This window comes from Arachis hypogaea, chromosome 5 (assembly GCF_003086295.3).
Source record: "Arachis hypogaea cultivar Tifrunner chromosome 5, arahy.Tifrunner.gnm2.J5K5, whole genome shotgun sequence".
NCBI classification, from domain to species: Eukaryota; Viridiplantae; Streptophyta; class Magnoliopsida; order Fabales; family Fabaceae; genus Arachis; species Arachis hypogaea.
In genome coordinates this window covers 82,594,508-82,608,504 of record NC_092040.1, presented here as the reverse complement: position 1 = coordinate 82,608,504, position 13,997 = coordinate 82,594,508, and positions in this window count along the sequence as shown.

The following is a 13,997-nucleotide window of genomic DNA, read 5'->3' as shown; positions in this document are numbered from 1 at the left end:
ACATAACTTATCAATGCACATGGATTTTCCATTATTTAATTATTTTGGTTTTTCATGAGTAGGTTCTCAAATTTCCAATATTCAAATAAATTAGAAACATGATACATTCCCTTATTAACCCATGTTTCCACAGTTTCCCCACACTTAGTTGATGCACAATCTCTATCTTAAGCTAACCAAAGATTTAATTGGGGTATTTAATTATTTTTCTGCTTAAGGCTAGCGATGTGGCTATAGAACAAAAGGGGATTTAAAAAGCTCGAAGTGGCTAACAAGGGAGACATAAAAGGGTAGGCTTATTTGGGATAAGTGAGCAAAAACAAGTAATGGCCTCAATCATATGCAAGCATGTAAATACACTAAATAATGGACATATAGAATGGAACAAAGCAAAGATTGCAATCATAGGGAAGAAAACATACAAGAATAAAAATTTATGGTTAAATAATGTAACCATGTAAATAAGCTCAAAATTTCACAGGTTGTGTGTTCTTTGGCTCAAAAACCATGTTCCAAATACAACTTCAAACAAATTTAACACATAAAAAATTTTAATTTTTAATTTAAATTAGTGAAATAATTTTAATTTTTTAATTTAAATTAGTGAATTTTTTCAAAAATAGGGTCCTAGAAAGAAACTTATTATATTTTAACTAAGTAGTACTTAAATGCAAATAATCAACTACACATGCAATCTATTATGCAATGCAACAATGAACTTAAAGAAAATAAGACATTGGTGTTGAGAAGAGAATAACTAACCCATGGAGATCGGTATCGACCTCCCCACACTTAAAGGTTGCACCGTCCTCGGTGCATGCTAAGATGTGCAAGTGGAAGGATTTCTCCAATTGACGTTTTTCTCCAAAAATTGTGCAGATGGACTTGATTTTCTCCCCATTAAGAAGTTTTTCCTCTCCCTTCTTGGTGGCCATCCTGAAAGAAGAGGAAAAAGAAGAAAAGTAACTCAAAAACAAAGATATGAAACAAATAAAATATGGTTGGGTTAATGCCAAATAATGAGAGTCTCAATTACATGGTAGCTGCAACATGTATGTGAGAAGATAATAGGGGCACATGGCATATCAATAGTGCAAAAAAGTGCAACAATAGGGGAGAGAGTGTGGGTAATGAAAGACAATATAGGTGCATGTCAATGCAAATGGAATACAAGTATCATAAAAAATTAGCATTGACATATAAATAATATTACCCAACAATGGAAACAAGTCACGAAGCACCAAAAGAAAGCAATAGAAATGCAACAGTGGAATAAGAACTTTTAACACCAATAGAAAAATAATAAACATAGAAAAGAAAATGAAAACATGCATACAGTTAAAATGCAATGAATGAAAGTATATAAAGGAAATGAGGAAAAGAAAATGAGAAGGAAGAGGGATGAGATGAAAGTAGGAAAGGAGGAGGGAAGAATAAGAAAGTAGAGAGAAAAGTAGAAGAATGAAGTCTGCGAAGCGACGCGTAAGCGTCGCCCATGCATACGCGTGGATGTGCAAAAGAAGAGGCGACGCGGAAGCGTCGGTCACGCTTTCACGTGGGTGAGCAAGAATCCAAGTGACGCGTAAGCGTCGGTCACGCGTACGCGTCACCACTGGTTGTGCTAAATGCACAATACCACCACCAAGGCAGCACAACCCTTGGCCAAATCACCCATTGACGCCGATTTTCCATCCATGCATACGCGTTGCTGACACTTACGCATGGGTTGGCTAAAATATGGGTGACACGCACGCGTCACCCACGCGTATGCGTGGGTTGGCTCCTGCACAAGGCACCCTTCCTGCACAGCTCCCGCGTGACTTTCTGTAAGGTTTAGCGTCGCATGTGACACGTGCACGTGGTTCACGCGCACGCATGGGACGCGCTTTTCTCTTCTTTTTTTTTATTTTTATGCAAAATGCAGGATGCAGCATCCAGATGCTAATGCAAACATTATAAATGACACTAATAAAATTAAAATAAAATAAACTAGGAATAAAAGGAACGATTATACCATGGTGGGTTGTCTCCCACCTAGCACTTTTAGTTAAAGTCCTTAAGTTGGACGTATGGTGAGCTCCTTGTCATGGTGGCTTGTGCTTGAACTCGTCTTGAAACTGCCCCCAATGCTTGGACTTTCAATAAGTTCCGACATCTCCAAGTAAATTCCCCAAGCTCTGATGGACTTCTTCACAAGCTTTGAGCTCCCAAAATTGATCCTCTTGTATGCCGGGATCCAAATCTTAATTCTACACCCGTCTTCATGTTGATCATCATGGTTCCATCCGGGTGGCAAGCACTCTGAATTCTCTATGGAGTACCAAACTCTTCTTTTAGATTTAACCAAATTATCACCAGTTGAGCCCTTACATTTATCTCTTGAAGTATCAACCTTGATGAGCCTTGATTTTCAACTCCAACCACTAAACATTATTCTCTTACGCTTAATGCCACAAAGTCTCCTAAGTTGGCCATCCATTTTAAGAATACCATATTTAGGTGGAATGGTAAGGCAAATAGAGACAAGCCTTATCCACTCAAATGAAGGAGTAGATGGCAACCTAGGTGGAGAAGTCTCTAATGTTCTTGACAAAGCGTACTCAACTCCCGTCCATCCTTTTCTAAGAATTTCCACTTCCACATCATTCTCAGACTCGATCAGAGAAGAGTCTTCATATTCAAGAAGTTCATTTGCAGATGTAGATTTATCACTAAGAGGACTTGATGCATGATCTTCAACACCAAGGGAACTTACTTCTTGATCTATCCCATCCAAGTCTTCATAAACAATATCTATGGAGGTTGTGCACTGGCCTTCTTGACGTCAATTTCAATCTTATTGAAGGAGTACTCTACAATTCTAGATTCCCATGGAGGTTCAGCATCTCCTAAATCTTCAACCACTTCTTCCTCTGCAATTATTATGGCTTCCTCCACTTGTTCTAATACAAAGCCATGTTCCTCATTGTCCACAGGAGTTTCTAGTGTCTCCTTCATGCTATGTTCTTCTTTTGATTCTCTACATGTAGCCATGGGAGTACTTTGAGTGTTCAGATGTTGGGAAGCTAATTGATTTACTACCTCGGTTAAAGCAGTCACGAATTCTAGTACTCCCCGTTCCATTTCTCTTTGCCCTTGAAGAAGAACACCAAGAGTGTCATCCATTGAAGGTTGAGGTGGATATGAGGGCTCATTACTTGGGATGAAATGTTCATGATAAGAGGGTGGTTCATCATAATAAGAATGTGGTGGTTCATCACTCTCCATCTTTTCCACTTGTTGCACAACACACTTCAATTTCTTGTTCTCAAGTTGAGATTCTTTAGCCATGAAAGCTTTGGGTGCTATTCGGTTTACCGCTTGGTCCAACTGATGCAGGGTTGCTTGAAATTGATCCACTGTTTCCTTGAGATGATTCCTTGACTCTTGTTCTGCTTGGATATCATAAGTAGGACCATAAGGCTCTTGGATTGATGGATATGGATGTGGTGTATATGGAGGTGGTGGTTCTTGGGATTTATTGGGTTGGAATTGGAGTGGATCTATGTATGGCTCATATGGCTCATGGGTGGTTGATATGGTGGATAAGGGTTAGGATCACGTGATGGTGTTTGGTAGTAGGGGGCTTGTGAGTATGGTGGTTCAAAGCTATGTTGAGGAGGTGGTTCATAGGCATATGGTGGGGCTTATTGGAAACTACAAAGGGATCCACTATATTCATCATCTTGGTACGCTCCTGGAATGGGTCTTGACCATAGTAATTTGGTGGAGGTTGGTTGCCACGAAAGGGTCCACCATAACTATTGTCTTGGTATGCATCACATAATAGTTATTGGTTATAGCGCGTTGGAGGGGGTTGTTGCCAAGAGGGTTGATCAAATCCTTGTGACTCCTCCCATCTTTGATTCTTCTAACATTGATGCCTATTTTCATTATAGTTTCCATTCCTTACAACAATTTTGGAACTAAACGTAAAGCGATAGGGGTGAGAACTCATAGTAGCTAATAAAGATTAAAAAAAAATAAAAACAAATAAACAGGTAAAAGAAAATATTTACAATAACCAATAACAAGGCACACAGTTGCAATTTCCCAACAACAGCGCCATTTTGACGATTGGATTTCTATCGGAAAAGAAATTCACAAGAATATAATCACGTTGTATGTATAGTTTCTAAACCAACAGAGAATCCTTTCGTACAAAAGTTTGGTTGTCACAAGTAACAAAACCCAATAAAATTTATAACCGAAGTATTCAAACCTCAAGTCGTCTTCTCAAGGAATTGCAGGGAAGTATGATTTATTATTGGTTATGAAAAATAATATTTTTGGGTTTTTGAAAGGTTGAATAGGGAAAATAAATTGCAGGAAAAATAAATTAATAACTAGAAAAACTCTTGACAATATATGAAAACTGGACGTCCTATCCTAGTTATCTTTATCAATTATGATAAGAATTTGATTTGATCCCACCTTATTAACCTCTAACTATGAAGGTAAGTTAAGTGGATGAATCAATTTGGTTCCTCAGATCCTAGTCAATTCCTAAAAAAAGACTAGAGTTATTAGAATTTAAATTAATTAGCAAAGATAACAATTATCAACCACAATGAGTTTGATATTAATCAATTCATCAATTAAAGCCAATAATATAAAAAGCTAAGTAAAAATCATAAATCTGAAATACCTCAAATTATATTTAAACATAAATTCAAATATAACATGAAAGGGTTCATAAGCCAATTTGGAAACATGAGTCAAATACAAGTAAAAGCATTAGAGTATCTAAAAGTAGAAGAGAAACATAAATCAAAGTAACATTGAACCTGGAATGAAGAAGAATAATCCTAAAACTAATAGAAATCCTAAATCCTAAATCCTAAGGGAGAGGAGAGAGCCTCTCTCTCTAGAAACTACATCTAATCCTAAAATTGTGTATAATGAATGTTGTCTTCAAGAATGGATGTATTCTCCCACTTTATAGCCTCTAATCTATGTTTTCTGGGCCGAAAACTGGGTCAAAAACAGTCCAGAAATCGCCCCCAGCGATTTCTGTTAATTCTGCAGATCGCGCATGTCACGCGTGCGTGTCATTCAGAGTTTTCCTTGCCACGTATACGCGTCGTCCACGTGCTCACGTCATTCGTGCAGATTCCAATCCACGTGTTCGCGTTAGGCACGTGAATGCGTCACTGCGATTTTCTCCATTTCGCGCGGTCGCATGAGTTATCCGTCCGTGACTCCGCATCGGTGTTCGCTAGTCATCTCCTTGGTTTCTTATGTTCCTTCCATTTTTGCTAGCTTCCTCTCCATTCTCTAAGCCATTCCTGCCCTATGAAGCCTGAAATACTTAACACACAGATCACGGCATCAAATGGTATAAAGGAGAATTAAACATAGCTAAATTAAGACCAAAGAAACATGTTTCCAATCATAGGATAAAATCCGGAAGGAAAAAGTAAAACCATGAAAATTCAATGAATAAGTGTGAGATTAGTGGATAAAATCCACTCAATTAAGCACAAGATGTACCACGAAATAATGGTGCATCAGCCGCCATCGCCGCCTCCTCCGTCATTGCTGCCGTCGTCACTACTAAAGTTCATCTCCTTTATGCTGTTTCCAGAAAGCTAATGAGATCAAGCCTAGTTTCTTCCTTTATCAATGTGTTTCTAGATCTCGTTGCAATGCCCAAGCCTCTGAGACCAAGAGAAAGAACCTCTTCTGTCAACTCTTCTCTGCCAATGACTCTTGTGTTCTGCATCGGCATTCTCTCACTTCTGCATGCTCTTCTTCGTTCCACTCATTCTCAATTTTCAGTTCTCTTTCTCTTTTTCCTTTTTATTCATTTTCTTTGTTTTTCATTTTCAGATTCTTAATGCTTTGCTATATGATATAACATTCAATAAGTTTTATTATCTCTTAATTGATGAACCTTGTTTCAAATTTGCAAGCACTCCAAGTGTTTGATGAATTGTTTATTCTCTTAATCGTTGTATTAATTCTTGTTCGGTGAACCGATACTTTCTTATTCGCTCACTGTAAATTAAATCTGACCGTATTTGAATAGTTGACAACACATGATCGAGTGCTTAAGGTATCTTACCATTGTATTTGAATGCAAAATACTGCATTAATCTTATAAATTGTTTTTATTTATTTTTTTAAACCTAATGTCTGTTACAAGATTCACTTATATTGTATTCAAGAAGGAAATAAGGGCCTCAATACAGCTTTAGCTTTGTCTAATGCCATCTCTAGCCTATTAGGTTTGCTTTCGATGCTTTTTAACTTTTTTTCAATCTCTCAGTTCCATTTATATTTGAGAAAATTACATATATTTTCAAAAATTATGTCTCTGAAATTTATATGCCTTTATAATCCCAAAATATGCATTGACGGTTTTGGCAAGTTGTGGAAATTAGAACCATTACCTGAAAAACGTAAGAGTAAATGGCAAAGAGAAATGGACTGGTTGCTGTCTCCTACAAACTATATGGTTGTGTTGGTTCCTGCAAAGCAAAATGCTGCCAATGGTGGAATCTTTGATGTATTGTTTCATTTGATCTGGAATGGAAATGATTTAACATTTTATATGAATCACACTGTAGTATAATAAGATAGTCACAGTGTTTGAATAAATAATGACCTCAAAAGCTCGTTCTGATGTCCACATGAGTCTTCCAGCACTTCAGAAATTGGACACTATGCTTATTGTAGGTTAAAATCTTCATTTTATAAACATCCTGTGGAATCACTATTTGTCCATCCTGCGGTTTTTGAAAAGGTTAAAACGGCGGTTCAAACCGTCGTTATTTTCAGGGTTAAAACGGCGGTTTTTGGATAGGTTAAAACGGTGGTTCAAACTGCCATTATTTCTAAATAAAGACATTTTCTTGTTTGTTAAAACGACGTTTTAAACTGCCTTTAATTTTAGGGTTACAATGGCGGTTTTTATATAGGTTAAAATGGCGGTTTGAACCGCCATTGTTACCCTGACAGAGTGACGACTGTTGGAATGAATTCCTGGGTCCCAAAATTTACTTTTGCACCCGTCTTCTTTTTGAGCAATATTGTTCCATCTGGGTGGCAAGCAGTCTGAATTCTCTCTGAAGCATCCAAACAACTTCCTAGACCCATTCAATTGAGCTCTACACCAACCTTTGCACTTTAATTTGGAGCATGCAACCATATTGAACCTTGCATGATAACTCTTACCACTAACCATCTCCCTCTTACTCTTAAAGCCACAGGAGCTCTAAGTTGACCATCTGTCTCCAGTAGCCCATATTCAAGTGGGAAAGTAAAGGTCAAGGATAAGAATTTTACCCACTTGAACGTTATGTTGGACGGTAATGGCCTTGGAAGAGGTGTTTCTAATGATCTTGCAAGCTCCACTCCCTTGTGCTCTTCTTTGAATTCCTCCACCTCTTTACAAGCTTCTTCAATTTCAAACTCTTCCTCTTGGTAGCTTTCTTCCAATTCAATTTCTTCTTTGTTGCTTGCCAAGGGCATGGGAGGTTGTGCTTCTTCTTCTTGAATCTCTATCTCTTGATCAACCTCTTCCAAGTCTTCAACCATGATATGCCTTGGAAGTTGTACACCCTCCTCAACATAAATTTCAAACGTCTTTGAAGGAGGCTCTATAACTTGATTTTCCCATGGAGGTTCAGCATCTCCTAAGTCTTCAACCACTTCCTCTTCTTTGACAATTTCAGTTTCCTCCAATTTTTCCAATACAAAGTCATGCTGCTCACTGTCCACTGGAGTTTCTAGCTTCTCATTCATGCTGCGTTCTTCAGTAGATTCTCCACATGAAGCCGTGAGAGTTCCTTGAGTGCCCAAACATCGGGGAAGCTAATTAATTTATCACTTGCTCCAGTTGATGAAGGGTTGCATGAAATTGATCCACTGTTTCCTTGAGACAATCCTTTGAGTCTTGTTACGCTCGGCTATCATAAGTAGGATCATAGTGCTCTTGAATTGATGGATATGGACATGGTGTATATGGAGGTGGTGGTTTTTGGGAGTAATTAAGTTGGAATTGGGGTGGCTTTATGTATGGTTCATATGGCTCATAAGGTGGCTGGTATGGTGGATGATGGTTCGGGTCATATAGAGGTGAATGGTGAAAAAGGGCTTGTGAGTAGGGTGGTTCAGAGTTGTTGAGGAGGTAGTTCATAAGCATATGGTGGGGCTTGTTGGTAACTACAAAGGGGGTCCACCATATCTATTATCTTGGTACGCACCTCGGAATAGCTCTTGACCATAGTAATTTGGTGGAGGTTGGTTGTCACAAAAAGGTCTACCATAACTATTGTCTTGGTATGCATCATAGAATGGTTGTTGGTTATAGCGCATTGGAGGGGATTGTTGCCAAGAGGGTTGATCAAATCCTTGTGGCTCCTCCCATCTTTGATTCTTGCAACCTTGATGCCTGTTCTCATTATTGCTTCCATTCCTTACAACAACATTGGAACCAAACTTGAAACCAGAGGGGTGAGAATTCATAGTAGCTAAAGAAAATAAAAACTAATAAAAATTAATGAAAATAAACTCCTAAATCTAGAAACACCAACAAAGAAACAAAAAAGCAAATATTTACAATAACCAATAATAAGGCACATGTTTGCAATTTCCCGGCAACAGCCATTTTGACGAATGGATTCTTGCGTGGTCTAGAATTTTACAAATAAGCTCTCGTTGAAAGTATAGCTTCTAATCCAACAAAAATCCTTTCGTACAAAAAACTTGTTTGTCACTAAAGTAAACCAAATAAAATCTATAACCGAAGTATTGAAACCTCGGGTCATCTCTCAAGGAATTGCAGGGAAGTATGATTTACTATTGGTTATGGAAAAATGTATATTTTTGGGTTTTTGAAATAGGGAACAAGGAAATAAATTAACAATAAAGTAAATTAATTATCATGAACACCTTTGCAAGGTATAAGAACTGGAAATCCCATCCTAGTTATCCTTATCAGGTGTGATGAGAATTATTTATTGCTCCCACTTAGTTAACCCTTACTAAATAAAGGAAAGTCAAGTGGACTAATCATTTTGATTCCTCAAGTCCTAGTCAACTCCTATGGAAAGACTAGCTTTAGAGGGATCCAAATCAATCAGTAAATTCCAATTTTCAATCAACGGTTGAGTTTGATAACTCAAGTGTCACCAATTACTGAACCAAAGCAAAAGGGAAAAAATCTAAATTAAATTGAAAGCATCAATAACATGAATTTGAAGAAAGCAATCTTAAATCTGAAATACCTCAATGTGTATTAAATAAGAAAATGAATCGTAACATGGAGTTCATAAACCAATATTAACAAACTAAAATAATAGAATAAATAAAAGTAGAAGAGAAATTAAAGTAAAGGAACATTGAACCTGGAATAAAGAAGAAGTAAACCTAACCTTTAAGAAAAATCCTAATCCAAAATCCTAAAAGAGAGGAGAGAGCCTCTCTCTCTAGAAACTACATCTAAAACCTAAAAATTGTGAATATGAAAGTTGTATGATGAATGGATGCATTCCCTCACTTTATAGCCTCTAATCTGTATTTTTTGGGCTGAAAAATGGGTCAAAAACAGCCCAGAAATTGCTAGGGGCGAAATCTGCCACGCTGGTTTTTTGTTACTGCGATGCGTGCGCATCGCCTAGCTGTACGGAAACTATTGCAAATTATATATCATTTCGAAGCCTCGGATGTTAGCTTTCCAACGCAATTGGAACCGTCTCATTTGGATCTCTGTAGCTCATCTTATGATCGATTTAGTCTGAGAGGGTCAGGCTGGACAGCTCAGCAATTCCTTCAATTTCTTGTATTTCTTCCACTTTTGCATGCTTCCTTTCCATCCTCTAAGCCATTCCTGCCTTGTAATCCCTGTAATCACTTAACACACATATCACGGCATCTAATGGTAATAAGAAAGGATTAATATTAGCAAATATAAGGCCAAAGAAGCATGTTTTCAATCATAGCACAAAATCAGGAAGGAGAATGTAAAGCCATGCATTTTGTATGAACAAGTGTATGAAAGATTGATAAAATCCACTCAATTGAGCACAAGATAAATCGTAAAATAGCAATTTATCAATCTTCCCACACTTAAACATTAGCATGTCCTCATGCTAAACTTAAGAGAAACTATAAGCGTTAAGAGGAATGGTAGGATGTATGAAATGTAACCTATTTATATTAATGCAACTACATGCAAGAATGCTTTTACCTACTTGGTTAAGGTAAATAAATCTTCCAAGAACAGACATGAACTGGATTTCACTAATTTAAATCATAAAATGAAGTACAAATAACTTGCAAGAAGAAAGTAGCTCATGAAAGCCGGGAACAAAGAATCGAGCATCGAACCCTCACTGGAAGTGTATACACTCTAATCGCTCAAGTGTTTAAGGTTCGATTCTCTCAATTCTCTACTAAGCTTGCTTTCTATGACTTGCTCTTCATTTAACAATCAACAAAAATTTAAGCACAGATACACATATCAAGAGGTCTTTTAAGGGTTGTAATGGGGTTAGGGTCAAGGTAGGATTATATTTGGTCAAGTGGACTAAAATCTGAATCCTTAATTAACTTAAACTTCCCACCAAACTTAAGACAATCCATGTAATTACAATGCAAGATCTAACTGCCCATTAACTATGTTTACCATATATTCATGCATCCCAAATTTAAGTACAACTCATATGCATTGATATTATTACTTTAACTTGGGACATTTTGTCCCCTTTTTATTTATTTGCTCTTTTTCTTTTCTTTTTCCTTGATTTTCTTGTATTATTATCTTTTTTCTTTTCTTTTTTTCTTTTATTTTCTTGTATTATTTTTTTTCTTTTTTTTTATTTTTTCCAATGCATATGATTAAGGTATTGAACGCATAAACATGTTCTCAACATTTTTCATATTTTCACAAAAAGTCTAACATACTTAATTCACAAACCAAATGTTTCCAAACCCACTTTCCCCACACTTAATTCATGAGAACTCTCACTAGTCTAAGCTAACCAAGGATTCAAATTAGGGGCATTATTGTTTTCTGCTTAGAGTTAGTGATGTGCTAAAGTAAAGAATAAAGGGGTAAAATAGGCTCAACATTGGTTTGCAAAGGATAATGAAAGGGTAAAGCCATATGGGTATGTAAGCTAAGTGAAACAAGGCCTCAATCATATAAGTATATGCATATATTAAACCATGGAAATATAGAATCAAGCAAGATATAGATCACAATTTTAGAGAGAACAACACACATAAAAAAATATTGTTTGATAAAATACAACCAATCAAATAGGCTCAAAATCTCACTAGTTTTGTGTGTTCGAGCTCTAAACCATGTTCCAAAGTAAAATTCTTCAAGCAAGTTTATCAAAAATTTAATTCAAATTAGTGAAATACTCTAAAAATTTTCTTGAAAAAGAAAATATTACTTCAACCAAGTAGTGGTAAAATATGCACAAAATCAAACAAGCATGCAATCAAACATGCAAATGCAACAACTAACTACAAATAAGAGTAAGAATTAGTGTTGAAAAGGAAGTAGCTAACCCACGGAAGTCAGTATCGACCTCCCCACACTTAAAGATTGCATTATCCTCGGTGCATGCAGAGACGTACAAGTGGATGGGTGTGGTGGTTCCTCAGCTAGTGCTCTTTTTTATTCCTCTCCTTGCCGGTGAGTTGGAAGCAGCTTTCTCCTTACCCTTCTTGGTGGTCATCCTGAAAAGGGGAAAAAGAAAGGTGTATGAGTTCAAAGGGATAGAGCAAGGAAGGAGACAGTACGAGTGATAATCTTGCCAAGGTAAAGGTAATGAGCTAAATACATGGTCGCGACTACATGCAATTAGTTCATCAATGGTAATATAGCAAGTGCAGAGTATGGCAATTAGATGTAAGATATTCATTGGCATGCCGGAAAAGGCATGAGTAGCATAGATCAAGCATCAATAACTAAAATGTATTATCACTCGTAATAAACTAACAATCACGTTTGTATTGACAATTATTTTCAATTAATAAAAAGGATTGTAAGGGTTTAGTGAAAGACAGGCATTAGAGTAGAGGAATAGAACAATTAAAAATGCAAAATGCCATACGGGCTTTGTCACAAACACTTAGTATGCATGTTTAATATGATAGGGAAAGAATTAAAACTGAAAATATGCAAGCAACCCAAAAATAATTAATAATAATTGTCAAACAATTCCTTAATAATCCACAAGCAATTATAAGAGAATAATCACCCAATTTAGATTTCTAACACCAATTAGAATAATACAAAAAGAAATAAATAAAAAGAAGAATAAAAATAAAATAGAAAGAAAGAACCTTGGGAAGAAGGTGAGAAAGAGAGGTAATAGAGAACGGGAGGTGAAGAAAATATGATAAGAAGAAGAAAAGAGTGAAGAAAGAAAAGAAAGAAGAAGAAAGAAGAGAGAAAGAAATTATGATTTGGAAAGATAAGCTAAGAAAACAGAGCTACGCAGGGTTCTGTGTGTGTTGTGCGCACGACGCATATGCGTGGTCCACGCGTACGCGTGGATTGCGCAGAGAGGGAGGTGACGCGTGGTGCGCGAAATTGTGAACAATACTTTTTCACAACTCTCATAATCCCCAGTCATGAACCCCAAAAACTTGGTAGCTCAATACCATGGCATTACACAACTTCGCACAACTAACCAGCAAGTGCACTGGGTCGTCCAAGTAATAAACCTTACGCGAGTAAGGGTCGATCCCACGGAGATTGTTAGTATTGAAGCAAGCTATGGTCATCTTATAAATCTTAGTCAGGCAAACTCAAATGGTAATGGTGATGAACGAAAATAACACAAAGGTAAAGATAGAGATACTTATGTAATTCATTGGTAGGAACTTCAGATAAGCGCATGAAGATGCCTTCCCTTCCGTCTCTCTGCTTTCCTACTGTCTTCATCCAATCCTTCTCATTCCTTTCCATGGCAAGCTTGTGTAGGGTTTCACCGTTGTCAATGGCTACCTCCCATCCTTTCAGTGAAAGCGATTGCATATGCTCTGTCACAGCATATCGGAATTCAGCTGTCAGTTCTCGGTCAGGCCGGAATAGAATCCATTGATTCTTTTGCGTCTGTCACTAACGCCCCGCCTGCTAGGAGTTTGAAGCACGTCACAGTCATTCAGTCATTGAATCCTACTCAGAATACCACAGACAAGGTTAGACCTTCTGGATTCTCTTGAATGCTGCCATCAGTTCTCGCCTATACCACGAAGACTCTGATCTCACGGAATGGTTGGCTCGTTTGTCAGACGAGCACTCGGTTGTCAGGCGATCAACCATGCATCGTGCAATCAGGAATCCAAGAGATATTCACTAGAGCCTTGATCGCTTGTAGAACAAGAATGGTTGTCAGTCACCTTGTTCATGGGTGAGAATGATGATGAGTGTCACGGATCATCACATTCATCAAGTTGAAGAACAAGTGATATCTTAGAACAAGAACAAGCGGAATTGAATGGAAGAACAATAGTAATTGCATTAATACTCGAGGTACAGCAGAGCTCCACACCTTAATCTATGGTGTGTAGAAACTCCACCGTTGAAAATACATAAGCATAAGGTCTAGGCATGGCCGAATGGCCAGCCTCCCAAAGAGGGTTCAATCATAAAAACATGATCAAAAGATCCAAAGATCGAAAGACTCCCTAATACAATAGTCACAGGTCCTACTTATAGAAAACTAGTAGCCTAAGGTGTACAGAAATGAGTAAATGACATAAAAATCCACTTCCGGGCCCACTTGGTGTGTGCTTGGGCTGAGCAATGAAGCATTTTCGTGCAGAGACTCTTCTTGGAGTTAAACGCCAGCTTTAGTGCTAGTTTGGGCGTTTAACTCCCATTTGGGTGCCAGTTCCAGCGTTTAACGCTGGGATTCCTGAGGGTGACTTTGAACGCCGGTTTGGGCCATCAAATCTTGGGCAAAGTATGGACTATCATATATTGCTGG